At 40.0% G+C, this 13,747-nt stretch overlaps 1 protein-coding gene across 6 annotated transcripts in view; it reads right to left on the reverse strand.

Annotated features, from left to right (window-relative positions):
- The window catches only part of KCNH5 (potassium voltage-gated channel subfamily H member 5), a 333,981-nt gene that overhangs the window by 300,152 nt on the left and 20,082 nt on the right, over positions 1-13,747 (reverse strand). For 3 of the 6 annotated variants that reach the window (XM_072963180.1, XM_072963179.1, XM_072963178.1), the window contains exons 2-3: positions 13,206-13,269; positions 11,536-11,638 (exon numbers count right to left, since the gene is read on the reverse strand). The exons of the other annotated variants lie outside the window; for them this stretch is intronic. The gene's annotated coding sequence lies outside the window, so the exon portion shown is untranslated. The remainder of the gene's footprint in view (positions 1-11,535; positions 11,639-13,205; positions 13,270-13,747) is intronic. 6 annotated transcript variants of the gene reach the window in all.

Below are 13,747 nucleotides of genomic sequence, written 5' to 3' on the forward strand. Positions count from 1 at the left end.
TGCTTCTTTGAATAATAAGGGTCTCCCGCACTCTAGACCCTAAGCCTCCTGAGAGCAGGACCTGTGTATACCAGCAGTGGCGCCAGCACACAGACCTTTTCAGGAAACACATTTTGAATGGAGGAATCCACAAATCACTTTAAAATGTTTTATTTACTTAATTTCCACAGCCGCCCTGTGAAATATTTCTCTCCTAACCACAGCTTAGTGCAATGCAGTTGTTGTCTGTTGGCCCATGTAGTATCATACTGTTACGGAAACGACAGGCCAGTCAAGAAACAAGCACCACTCGGAGGGTTGGAGTACTCTGATGTGTTACGCCGGCGGGCTCAGAGGGGCTTCTGCTCCGAAGCTCTGAGCACCTCCAAGACGTGCGCATGAGGTTTTATAGGGTAAAGTACAAGCTTGGGGTATTCGGCCAATAGGCATGGAACAGCTTTAGCAGCATCATTATCACAAAAGTGGAGGCAGGGAGGCAGCAAACCAACATCCAAAGCCAGATATATCTCTTTGAAAACCCAGCTGGCCAGCGAAAAACATGAACAGCAAACCAACACTAATTAACCTAGATTTACAAGTTAGTCTAGAAGAACTCAGATCAGTATTCCAATAATTAGATTTGTGAGTTATCTTGTTAGACCAGCCCAGCCTCTCCTTCACATTCCTAGACTTGTGAGTTATCTTGTTAGACCAGCCCAGCTTTTCCTTCACAATACTTTTTACCAATTTCATCTGAACCATTAAAATAAAGAGCAAGAATAATAGCTAACTTTTAGTATTTAAATTAGTCCCTATAGTTGTAGAAAGAGAACAAAAGTGCGCTAAGCCATTTTTGTTATTTTAATTTAATAATCCCATCAATCATACAAAATAGTATTACACTCTCACTTTACAGGCAAAACTCAAGGCACAGAGGAGTTATATAACTAGAAAGGAATGAAGCCAGAATTCAAACATAGGTCAGATTAAAAAATTAGCTCTTCCCATCCATTTATCCTGAGCTGCTCACAGAGATCTCAGAGATCTTCCAGTTCACCCTTTTATTTCACATGCTGGGAAACTTAAAGGAGTTAAAGTAGAACTTCTGATTCCTGACTCTTAAGGTCGAGAAGATATGGATACCATTGTTCTGATGTAAAAATACAAGCCCAAAGCCAGAATAATTCCTTATTGGATGCATTGCAAGTACTGAGGGTTTTGTTTTGTTTTTTGTAATCCAGATTGCTGGATATTGCTGATTACATTTTACTATTACAGTTGTTCCAATCTGTAGAAAACTAACTTCAATCTCCTTATCTACTATTAATTTTTCTTACGTTTCACATGGATGGATGGATGGATAAATCAATGGATGGATCAATGTATCTACCTCTGTATCTGTCTATATGCATATATAATTTCCCCTCCATAGGAAATTATTATACTGTACATGATCAGTTCCTCCACATTCAAGCAAAGGTAAATTTTAATAATTTTGTAGAGCCACATACTGTCCAGGTTACTTTATCTATATGCCACCTTACTAATTTAGAGCCATGAGAAAAGCCTACATTTCCACTCAACTGGGGAATTAAAATCCTCTTCTGCATAAAATCTGAGTCATCATGAAAAGGCCTAATCCTTCCATTGTTCAGCACCCATGACTCCTAATCCTTCCAAGAGAGACGAAGTGTGAACCACTGCCAGTACTGGGTCCTGAGTGCTGGTTTCTACATTTGTAACTAGACCACTGGCTTCATCTCATGCTAATTAAATTAACTTCATATACTTTAGGGCCCGTAATGTTTAAAAGTCCCACCAGCAGGACAACACTGGTACTGAATTTCTAGTAACTTAGAGTTTCCTAAATCCGTTGCATTCATTAGCAATGATACCCTCACACTAGAAATGAGCAGAGGGAAACACCCAAAGACAAGACCTCTGCTCCCAAAGTCATGTGAGGAGGTCATGTCCACACTGATTAAGCAGTGCAGGCAAATGCTAGACCATGTCCATGTTTAGGTTCTGCAATTGTGATCTCTGGATATGCTGGGATTCCAAGATACCTGAAATCTTTACTTGCAAGTTGGCAGGCTATAATTAAATACACAGACACACACATCTACACATTAGTTTTATGCACACTCTGCTAACTTACTATAATTGGATGACCGCTTTAAAACATTCTTACCACCACCTGGTATAGTAGAAGGATCATAAACTTCAGAATCTGGCATCTAATCCAGGTTCTGTCATATACTAGTTTGTTTACTATTATTCTGGGACAAGTTGCTAAACCTCTCTTTTTCTTGTTTTTTTTTTTCATTTATACAATAAAGACAATCATATGTTTACTCACAGTAATATTCTATGGATTAAATAAGATAATGTAGGCAGTACACTTAGCACAGCACCCAGGACCTGGTACTCAATGAATATTAGTCCCCTTCATCTAAGAAAAACAGAAGGCACCATTAAGGTCACAAAGTAGGCCACCAACTCGTATTTGAAATAATACTGAAGACTATATGGAGGCAAAAAACATACAAGTGCATATAAAACCGCACAGAACATTTAGAAATTCAGAATAAAATAATCTAAATTTGAAATACCCCCTGACTGTCTTCCTACAAAAATGAATTATAACTTTCAGTTTAAAGTGTGTCTTAGGAATTCATCTCTTTGAGATATTATGCTTTGGATAAAGAGTTCATATTTCATCAACTTGAAACTGTTAAACAGGACCTCTTAAATCCAAACAGGAACACCTGGAATTTATCTGTAAACATTTTTTACAGAGAGATCAAACAGAGAAGATGTTCTACAAAGTCACGATACTGAAGATAAAAGATGACTATGAAAGAGTATGATCATGCTGTGAAGTGTTTCACTTTCCAGTTAAGTGTGGAGATCATATAACTTAGGCCAGGCAATGTCTCCAGGCTACTCCGACTCTCACTGCACTCAGGCCTGGAGGGACTTAAACCATGTCAGAAAGATGGCCTCTGTCATTTTAAAAGAGCATTGCTGTAAGTTCAAGAGGTTCACAAACTTAAATCATAGAACATGCTTTTCAAAAACTGTCTGAAATGAGTGAGGTCAACTGAACCAAAAAAAGCAACTGGTACTGAGACAGACATCTTTTAAAGACCAGATGTCCTACAAGCAAATTCAAGGAGTGAGCCACATTTAACCTTCTAGGCAGATGAGTGACTTGAGTCTTTGGTGTGCTTTCTTTACACAGTGACCACAGATAAACATACTACATGGAGGACCACTTGACCCACACAAACCATGAATGCAGAGCCCAAAGATTTGGCAAAATGACAGTTTGCAAGTCTATCAGTGGACATATGGCTTAAAACCCAAGCAGAAGTCTTGGTGATAGATCAAGTCAAATAAATTGGGTACATTTCATAAAAGTCAACAAACTGTTAGCATGAAGGTCTCTTACGAAGAAAGATGTTTCCACAGGCATGTACACAGTGAAGGACGGACACACCAGGAGACAGGTCGAAGAGTATATGGGGTACTGTCAAAGTTTCCCTTCATTGGTGGGGTATATTCCTGAGAAATAAAAAGGAAGCTAACTGTAGAAGCTCAAAGTAGAAATAAGGACTTCTACCTCTCTGTATTTTGATTCAAAGATTCCACTGAGTTGAGGTAGAAATGCTCTAAGAATCAGAGTATTCAGTTAATGATCGGAATCTGTTTCTCACATGATAATTATTATCTGATAAATAATTAAAACAACCAATAACTATATTTTCCATCATGCTTTAAAAACTACTTTCACATTCAAAATCTCTTAAATCTAATAAAAAAAAGAAAAAACTCCATGCATTGTGTTACATTATACAGATGAAGAAGTGGACGTACAAGATATTAATTAACCTGATCAAGACCAGACAGCTTGTAAATGACCCAGCTAATACTTCATATTGTTTTCTCCAGTCTCACAAATTTATTTGAATGACACAGATATAGCATATGTAATAATCTCATTTTAAAATATCCTAGGATAAAAATAAAATCACAAATATAATATACAAAAGTATAACAAAATTCTTTGGAGAAGAGCAGCCATGGTAAGCCAGCACAGAACAATTATTACACATTAAGGGAAAATAACCATTCTCTGAGGATATTTCATTTGCTGTAATATTACTAAAGCTTTAGAAAACCCAAAGGATTGTTCATTGTGTGGAAGCAGTGCAGATTACACATAACCAAGGGAGCACTGAGGAGTGTGACTGTCTTGGTTCTATGGCTATTTTTTTTTTTAATTCATTGTCTTTGCTTGGCCCAGTAATTACATTTTGAAGTTCCATAGCACAAAGAAGCTGATGTAGCAAGTAAACCGATTTGAAAAGGTTTTTCATTGTTTCTCATAAAGACATGATTTGCAGTTACAGTGTTTTCCTTCACACAGTGCCTTCAGATGATCAAATCCTCCCTCAGGAAAGGAAACAGAATTAGTCAAATTGCCGACATCCTTCACCTCTGCCACCTCTCAAGACAGTTTGTTTGCATGTTGCAACAAAAGCTCTTACTAGCTCTTATCCTGTCTTGTATCTAGAATACTATATTGCGATCTTAAAATAAAAATACGTAATATCTCTACCTCTATGATTCTGATGATGCCCATCCTAGAGAGTTTAGTGATAAGCTTGACACTTCGCCATTTTCTCAAATTATACCGGGTCACTTTGCAAGTTCTTTTTAAAATATGTTTTTAACAAGTTATAAAATAACTCCCCAGTGCACAGAGTGAGCACCTAGTGGAGTTTCTCCTTATCTTAAATCAGCGTCGCCTTTTCTTCCCATCTAATCTATGTAACCAAGGTTCCACAATACTGAGTAGACTGATTCAGATTCAAAAGGCCTGTTACAAAATTAAACTGTGTAATAGGCTGAGTAATATCTGAACAGAATCAGAGATGCAAAAAAAAGACCATTTTCTAAGGGACTTGGGGGAAAGGATGACACATGCAGAGGGTTGGCTTCTCATCCTTGAACCGAGCCTTGGAGATGTCCAGACACCAGAAAGAGGTTAACAGAACTCAGAAGACCAAAAACCATATGAAACCTCTGTGAACATACACTTCAGGACCCAGAGATGTTAGGAACTGGCTGCCCGGAGCAGAAAGGGGCCAGGGACCCTGGACAGAAAACGGGCCGTGGGACGCCACATTCCCTCCTGACGTGTTCTGTACATTAAATTAACTGGGCCAACCTGTGATCAGCCAGCAGCAGCGAGGACCCAATAACCACAGGATGGGCCAACCCCTCCTCCTACCTCCAACCACCCCTAAAGCCTGGGAGTGACAACTGTGGGAAGCATCCATTAGAAAACTGAAGTGCCTGAGACAAAGTTACACGGAGGTGCCCTCAGAGCATCGCTGTCAACCAAATGAGCACAAGAAGTGCTGTCTTGACCAGAATACCAAGGGAATTCCTCTTTGCCGCTAAGCACCCCTCTTTGCATTTCTTTTCCTCTTTGCTCTCTGCTAGCAATTCTTTACCCATCTGGAACTATCTCCCGACTTCAATTCTTACATCATCCCAGTGCGAGTTAGAGCAGGAAGAATAGAAGGTAATGAAGGTTAAAAAGGGGGGAAGTGAGGGGAGGAGAAATGGGTGAGGCACCTTCATGACTCCTCCTGCCTCAACTTTAGCGCATTCTGAAGTTTCATTATAAAAACTCAATCTGTTGACGCTAGTATAAAGAGACCGTACCAGGTCTCACATACCTACCATGTACCACGCTCAGTGCCACTTCCTTGACAAATATGATATAATTCAGTACAACACCTTGGGGAAAGGACCATTACCCCTAATTCATAGGTGAGGAGTCAAACTTTTTTCTAAGTCTTAAAATCTATCCATAGTCATACAGATTTTATGAACATTCAGATCCAAGATTCAAACCCAGGTCAGGGTGGCTTCAAAGATTATTCTCTAAGTATACACTTCACTACTATTTCTAGAATTCCCTTTGAAAACGCCTAACAAGCTGGCATCCACAGCCAAGTACAACTCCAATGCCCTTAGAGATCAGGAGGACGCCTCGGGACCCCTGCACTGGGGAAGCGGGCTCTTTTGCCCACCCTCACCAAGGATTCTTCCTGAGTGAGGCATGACCGGAAGAGGGAAGTGGTAAAAGAGTTTGCTTTTGTCTTTTCTACTCACACTTGCTCTGTCCTCCCAAGTCTGTGTCAGAGAAAGAACACAGCCCCCTTTGTATGATTTCTACCCAAAGCACAAGGCATGAAGTACCTTGTACCGTGCGGCAAACAAAATCTGAACATTAGCTATTCCCTAAAGACTTTATGCTTTTCTGCATCTCAAGCTCTCCTCTCTCAGGAATCCTCTGGAAACTCAATCCCCTCTTTAATTTGCAGAACACTTTAGCTCTGCACTCCCTGTGGCTTGTCTTGTGCATGTCACTCCTTTTCTAAGAGTCATTAATGTGCTTTGCTTGATAACGGACCAGCTTCCCCGGGTTCCCTGATGCTTATGTCCGGAAGAACAGGACAGAGGCCCATTTTCCTTTCTTTTCTTTCCTTCTCCCCATCAGCTCCTGGATAGGGGTTTATTTCTCTCACTTCTGTAAATTATTCTACCTACTTTAAAAGTCAGATGCTTCTCATTGTAGTTTGGGTTTTTGTTTTTTTTAACTGACTCTTACTAACACTTTAATTACTTACAGCCCATTAATGCTTTAATTACACAGAAAACATCTGTCTCTTCAAATGGAGGGAGCAAGAGGTGCTCCTGCTAATTCCCCAGGGGCACTGGCAGGGCAATACAGTTCTCAGGTTACAACATTTTTAAAGAAAAAGTGTTATATTAATCCCAAACCGTGCTATTAATACACTCTTAAGTTACTACTTTCCCACAAAAGCTTTAGCAGTAACAATTCAGTGCCACAGGGAATGAAAGGCAGTTCCAGAATTTCCAATCAGAGAACCTAGGCAATAGGATGGCCCAAGGGTGCGAGGCGTACTCAGAAGTGTGGCTGGAACTGCCCAGACCCTCACTTGCAGGTTCCAGAGGCAACCAGGGAAGGGCAATGAGCGCCTCTGACAGAGAAGGGGGAGAGCAGAGCACAGGGCAGAGCCTCGGGGTGCCCCATCTCACCCATACAGGAAGAGCCAAGAATATTTCTACTGTCTTTTTAAAGCATGTAAGTGGTTCCTGAAACTAAGATCAACATTTTATACAAGCTCAGCCTTCATGGCTGATGGAATTTTATATCTGATTTCTGTTTTCCTCCAAATGATGTCCTTGGAACATTTTCTGACATCTCAGAGGTCAGAGATAAAGGCAAGCCAGGACCTCCAGCATTTGTTAAAATGTTTTGTGTAATCCATCCTGGTTTGTTTGGCTCCAGGGCAGGCTGATTTTAATCCTCATATGCAGTCCATTCTGACCCTCTGCCCACAAAGATAAGAGGAGTAAAGCTTTTATAATAATGCAATATTATATCTGGAAAGGATTCCACAAATCCCCCTGTAAGATAGGTACAAAAAAATCCAATTAAGCAAAAGCTTTAAACACATGCACACACATGCGCCCACACAATACAGTGTACCTCTAATCTATGAAGCTCACGGTGAACAGGGGAGAGGTGTAGACCTGTATTCTTTAAAAAGCACACTATATCAGAACGCAAGTCTTAATTTTGCACTTTTTAAATAGACTCATTTTTAAACGAGTATTAAGAGCTTTAGATTTTCTTTTTTCCTCATTTGTTCTGAATTTCAGACTATCAAAATAAAACTAAAACTTTTTTGTTTTACCTTATGAATGTCCCAAATTTTTCTAGCAAAATGACTAGCTCTGACATAAAAATTTTGCTCTTTCTTCTTTTTTACAAGGCATTGCCATGATTTCAGAGTAAATTCAATTTTTTTTCTAATTTTAAGCTTGCTGCTTTATGCTTATAGTATTATCCAGATTTAATGGAGAATTAATAAACAAACAAACACAAAAATCAGTCTAATGGTCTGCCAACCAACAGCAGCACAGATAAAAGCAGTTTGCCTCCCGTGGGCAGACTCTGACCAACGTTACACAATGACCTTATCTTATAAAGCAGAGTGATCGGCTTCCCACAAAGCAGTCGCCCAAACTACCTGTCAGGCTAGCAATCTCTTTTCATTACCTACATTTTTATTCTGCTTTGTGTGTGCCCCTGGTTGCCTTGGGGTGGATACAGTTTACAGGTTCAGGAAATGAGATGTAGCAGTAGAGTCATGTGCACCAAAAGAGAAGACAAAGTGCTAGAGACGTGCGTGGAGTTGACAGACAGACCTTGCATCGAGTGAGGGCTAGAGAGTTGTGTAAAGAACATTTTTTGAATGAAATTCTCTCTTGTCTTTGAGGAGAGCATTGTTTATTTATTCTACAGTGAGTTTCTTTCATACAACCAGATATCACTTGGTAACATAGTTAATCTTACACTAATTTATCCATTTTAAATCTGAATCTTTGCTGGATATGGTGGAGCAACTTTCATTTCCTCACAAGTTCTGTCTCCATCCCTTTCTGAATGCACCACACGCTCTAAGACAATCTCAGCCCTTTTTTCTTTTGCACAGACAACAAAAGCACTCACATGTTCACAGAAGCCCATCAGTCTCCACCCACCTTCCCTGGAACATCTTTATTTCCCGCATTTCCTGACTTTATAGCCCTCAGGCTTCACATCCCGCCTCATAATGTAGTTATTAGTTTGCATGTCTCATTTCCCTACCAGACGATCATCTCTAAGGTCAGAGCCGAGTCTGGCCTCGTTTTGTATCACCCAGGGCTTACATAATAGGTTCTCAATAATTATTTGTCAAATTTGAACTAATGTGTTTCTCTCATGATCATCAAAGCCTCCTCTTACATGGGTTCAAGCAAATTGAGTTACAGCACAAAATCTAAAATACCTTATGTAGCATACAAGACTGACCACACCCTTGCCCCTGTATCAGTCTTCTCTCTTCCATCCACCCCGAACTATGTGCCCAACCCATATATATTTTAAGCCATATTGATTAAATAACAATATATCATAATATTTTTAAAGAACAAATTGTGTAAATCGTAAGCAGATGACTTGTCCTCTCTATGCTGTAAGCGCTGATTTCGGTGACTAACTACTCAAGGTTAGTTTCCTTTTTTAACTTTTAGTTCCCAAAACCAATACTACCTTATGCTTTTGTACTTTCACACATTCTCTTCCTTCTTAGAATACTCCCTACCCTGACCCCTTATCTACTGACTCCTGCCTTATTCCAAAGACTCTACATTTACCTCTCTACTCCCAGATTCTCTCCTGACTCCCAAAAACATACATCTAATTGCCTTGTTCATTTCCACCAAGAGATATTAGGAGTCTGTAGCATTGGCCCAGTGGAAATATTATATTGGTAGCAGTGAAGATGGGTAAAAGAAATAGAGTTTGGAATGTATTTTGAAGGTGTGTCAGTAGAACTGTCTGTGACATACGGATGCAGGTTACTTCGCATTTTTAGATGCCTACCACAGTGAGACTTGAGAGCATAAGCTCACTTCCCTGTTAACGTTGCTCCTCTTTGTTGTTGAAGATCTCCTGGCTAAAGACTCGATGAGCAGACATCTTGAATTGCATGTGTTTAGTTGTCAGACTCCTTTTTGGAGATCCAGACTTACATCTCCATCTTTCTTAAAATTTCCACTTAAATGTCTCATAGTTATCTCATGTTTAACATGTCCAAAACTGAACTCTTATATCTTATGCTGGCTCAATGTACTCTTCCTCTAGCATGTCTTTTCTAAAAAGTTGCACCGTTATTCACCTACTGCCAGATACTTGGGAGTCAACTTTCACAGTGATCTCTCCCTAACTGCCCAGATCCAATTGTTCATCATGCCCAAATGACTCTACCACTAAATTATAACCTGAAGCCCCATCTTTATCCCCTTTTCTATGGCTACCACCCTAATTCAAACCCACTTCATCTCTCACTGCACTAGCGTACACAGTTGCCTCTACCCTAGACTTTCTTCAGTGCTTCTGCAGAAACCAGCAAGTCCTTTTAAAACTTCAAAACTGATCAAGTCTCCTTCGTTTCACATTCTTCAATGTTTTCTACCCCTCTCAGAACAAAATTCAATATCCTCAAAACTTGGCTGACAATATCGTGCATAACCTGGTTCCTGCCTCTCTCTCTAACTGCGTCCCACAGTACTCTTCTCCTTTCCTCAGCTAGGCTCCAGCCACACTAAGACACACATTGTTGTCATTTTTACAACAATCCATGATGTCAGCTTCATATCTGCGCTCTTTTCCACTGTAACCTCAGCACCCAGCACGTGCTTGGCACATGCACGTTCAATTAGTATTTATTAAATGGATAAAGGACTCAATGGGTTCCGAGAATCATCACCTTTATGTCAGAAGAGCAGCTGAATCCATTATGATCCTTTTAGCTGCAAGTAATGGAGTATCGAACTAGAAGAGATCCAAACATTAAGAATTTTATTATGTCACACAACTAGAAGGCCAAGGAAAGGGCAGCTTTGAGTCAGCTTTGGACCAGTTATTTCAGCTTTCTCCTTTTTTGTGTGTGCTATTCATAATGAAGCAGCTAAAAAACACCACACATAAGTTTAATCTGCTTTATTAGCCTTTCCTCCATCGGTTTCTTAGGTCTAGACAGACAATCAACAAAATAATAACTCAAGCCTTAATTTGCCGTGTTTGCTGATTTCCATGGTACAAGTACTCCCACCATGGCCCCTTCCAGCTACCAACATGATGTCATTAAATGCAGAATTGGGAAAATTAGATGCTGTTATCTAATTTTCATCAGACAGATAAATACAAATAACCCCAAGAGCATAGGTATAATTACAGAGTAAAATAACTAAGAAGTAATAAGTTTTTTCCTTTGTTGTTAATATAATTTATTTCATTATAAGTTTACATAAATTACTTTTTAATGATGACTATGTTTAATAGCCAGCTTGCGAAATTCCTGAAAATTTAACAATCAACCCTTAGGGGGCAGTAAAGCAGGCTCCAGCACACCACTGGTCCAGCCATGGCCTAAATATGTAAAATACAATTCTGAACAAGAGTAACATGCAGTCTCCTAGTATCCTTCAGTGTGTGAGTACACGTAAGCTTCAGAGACTTCAACAGAGCACTGTCGCAAAGAGAAACAATGCTAAAAAAAAAAATTACAGAGAATATTTACAATAACCAAAAAATACAGGAATAGACACAAAGCACTGAGAAGGTTAGAAAGGGTTGTTGCATTAAGGGTTTCACAGATGAGACGTTTAGTTACCCATCCAACACCTATTAGCCTGCCAGCTGCCTATCAAATACTCATTCTCCCCTTCCTTCTTACTAAAAGAACACCTACTCTGTGAAGCACCCAGGTGCCCAGTTAAGAAATTATACTTTCTAGCTTCCTTTGCAGTTAGGGGAGGCCATGTGACAGTTTGAGCACACGAGGAGTAAATGGAAGGCACTCTGCAGGGCTTCAAAGAAGGTTTTCTTAAAGGACTCACTTAGCTGGCATGTGATGTTTGTCCCTTAGTTGTTTTCTTCTCTCTCTGGAATTCTGTGCCAGGGCCCTGAGAACTGAAGACTGACAACCTGTGCTTGAGATACCTGAGCAGAAAGATAGAAGTCAGGTCCCAGATGACATTCTAGACCATTCTGCCATCACTACACTGCCTACCTCCAATTTTTCATTACATGAAGAAAACAAAAAAAAAAAAAACATAACTAGATTAAGCTACTCTCCCTTGGCTTTTCTGCTGCATACAGCCAAACTGGAAAAAAAAATGTCTAATTAATAAGGGATCAACATGAGATGCCTGGCAAAGATTGTCAAATGAGAATGATTCAGCTCAGCCATCAGTATCACTGCTCGGTTTCAAATGCATCTGACTGACAGTCCTTCATTAATTCCCACTCAACCTCCCACTAGACATGTACAAGAACCAGAAAGGGAAAACGAGGGCTGACTGTTAAATGTATTCTAAGAATTTGGAAGGAATTTCAACTAATAGTGAGGCCATTAAAGTAGGAATGAAAAATAATTGGTGACCTCAGGGTCATCCTTTGCTACCAGAAGCATAGGTAACAAGATGACCCAAAAAAAAGGTAGACAGACAATCCATCCCTCTGCCACAATACCAGCCAGTGCTTCTTTGTTTCCAGATGATAGAAATTTAACTCAAATTAGCATAAAAATTCAGGCAGAGATCAACCTAGGGGCCTGAACTGTATTATTAAGACTCAGCTCCTCTTCATGTTTTGACTCCTATCTTATCTCACACTGGCTGAACTGAATGGATTTCAGGCTTCATTTGGTAGCCCCTACCAGCTCCCAGATCATATCCTCCTGGGCCCAACTGCAAAAGAAAAGAGCATCTACCTCTTTCTCAGCCTGAGAAACTATGTCCTACTGGCTCTGCCTGGGCCATATCCCGTCTTCGAATGAATCACCATGACCAGGGAAACATGCAATGCTCTTATTTGCTGTGCCAGAGCATTCTGCCTCCTCCTTAGAACCAGAGAAGGAGCCCCTTTGAAAACACAGGGACTATGTAGGACAATATCACTTATTGTCACTTTCTCCCAAAAGGGAGAGTCAGAACATACAAGGCTACACCTTGGTCACTGTCTCAGTGGATCTAACTTTCTGAGATAGCATCAGTTTGGGAAAATGTACTCTAGTGGAACAACGGCTTCCCTATTTGCACCCCATATCAGCCTGGAGAACAGAGAAAGAGTAATCTCTCAAAGAAAAATTGACTTTGATACCAGAAGAAGCTGAATGCATAAATAGGACAAAAACAGTGTTCATTATACCTACTGTTGCCCTCCAGTTAGAAATGCTGAGTTTGCACTAATGGAAAACTGAGCACATCCCTCTTCTGTGGTGGTAATTCATTGTGAGATACCACTCCCCAGATTGCCCCAACAGTCTTATATCTCCTTTTACACACCACGGGGCTGCAACTTCAAGGAAACCACCAACCCAGAGGGTGGGGGAAAGGCGCTTGAGGCGGCGTATTTTATCCTGAGAGGTACAGTCCTCAGCGTAAAGCCTTGGAGGGAGGTGGAGAAAGGAGGAGCACTGGATGAAGTCAATGCTGGGGATTATAATTTTTCATGTGCCACAATGATTCATAGAGTCAGAGGCAGTGGAAATACAGTAAGATCCTACCTCAGCCAGGCAGTTGCCACACCACATGAATGCCTTCCAGACACTAGGAAGCGAACTGGGAGCACTTCATGTCAAAAAACAAGAAGATGGAGATATTAGTTATCAGCTGCAAAGAGACAAAAGAAGTAAGACAGGAATACATACCAATTACAAAGACTTAAGTAGCAAAGAGAGGAATTTATGTTGACAAAAGGAACAAACCACCATAAATTTTTATGTCAACCATGCAAAGCAAAAACTATTATAAATAAAAAGAAAAATTGATCAAAAATATCATTCCAGATTCACAATAACAAAAATAAAATCACTGCGTGACAAAGTGTATCAGTAATGTAGCATTAACATATTAGAGAACTGTTTTAGTTATTCAGCCAGCGAAGGAACAAACTACCCCAGGACAAAGATTTTTAAACTAGTTCTCTCTCTCCTTCCTTTTATTACCCCAACCAGCAGCTACTTGAAGCCGCATAGCCTTGAGTGGTTCTGTGCTTTCATAACATTCTTTGTTCTACTTGCTGTATTCTTTATTTTCCTTCTTCACT

Source organism: Vicugna pacos, chromosome 6, assembly GCF_048564905.1.
Source record: "Vicugna pacos chromosome 6, VicPac4, whole genome shotgun sequence".
In the NCBI taxonomy this organism is placed as follows: domain Eukaryota; kingdom Metazoa; phylum Chordata; class Mammalia; order Artiodactyla; family Camelidae; genus Vicugna; species Vicugna pacos.